The 901-nt window shown below is 54.7% G+C and overlaps 1 protein-coding gene across 1 annotated transcript in view; it reads right to left on the bottom strand.

Moving 5' to 3' along the window:
* The window catches only part of LOC104626431 (tumor necrosis factor ligand superfamily member 15-like), a 13,352-nt gene that overhangs the window by 11,478 nt on the left and 973 nt on the right, over window positions 1-901 (bottom strand). The window lies entirely within an intron of this gene.

Here is a 901-nt window from a genome sequence, read left to right as displayed (position 1 = left end):
GTAGCCGGCCAGCCCCCAGGATTTCTCCCTTCCTCATGGGGACTCGCAGAGGCTGTGACTCGTCTGATCACCTATGACATCACGGTGGGAATACTACGTGCTGATAATTCAGGGCGTGCGCATGGAAATACACACTAGCGTAGCGCGGGCGAGAGCGAATCTGATGGCTTACGCTGCGCTTTTCCTCTTAAGAAGCCAAACCCAGCCACAAAAATACTTTTCTTCTGCTAACTCTGCCAACGGGGTCAAGAGCCAGGAACACATTAGTCCAATCAAACCGGCTGACATTTTAGTATTGTTTCACTCTAAGGTCGTTTCAGGAACTGTTCTGCTTTGTACAACCTCACAGGACGCAGACAAAGAGCAGTGCAGCCGAGGCTGCCCAAGGTGCCGCTTCGCCCTGTGTGCACCCGCTCTAGCTGGCCGAAGTAGCAGTAACAGGGTCCGCACGGCAACGTGCACTTTTGCGTGTGCAAGAAATCGGCGAATTTAACAGCCTGAGGTACCGCTCAGGGCTGCCGCGTCTTCTTTCAGCTGTGCATGAAGCTATTGCCAGATAATGCAGAAGATGCTGCACCCAGAAGCCGGCACCACTTGGGCGTGAGACGCTGGCCACGCAGATCTGAGGTCAAACGGGGGCTAGCACGCCTCTGCGCAGCCGAGAGCGCGCGCGCGCGCGGCCGTGGGTCCAGCTGTCACACTCTCCGAGCACCCGTAGGCTAAATGTGCGCAAGGTTAGAAACGTGCCTTTGAGGCCGCTTATTAATGCTGCTTTCTTTTGCTGTTCCTAAGTGAGCGCATAACAAGCAGGCTAATCGGCTGGGGAATTTCAGACCTGAAGCTAAAATTCAAACCTCGATTCTTCAGACCTGTATGCAGCCTTCTAGCACGGGGCAGTCCT

The sequence above is a fragment of the Phaethon lepturus genome, unplaced genomic scaffold (genome assembly GCF_000687285.1).
Source record: "Phaethon lepturus isolate BGI_N335 unplaced genomic scaffold, ASM68728v1 scaffold7339, whole genome shotgun sequence".
NCBI lineage: Eukaryota > Metazoa > Chordata > Aves > Phaethontiformes > Phaethontidae > Phaethon > Phaethon lepturus.
The sequence above is the reverse complement of the archived record's forward strand: the minus strand, read 5'-3'. Positions and strand labels throughout refer to the sequence as shown.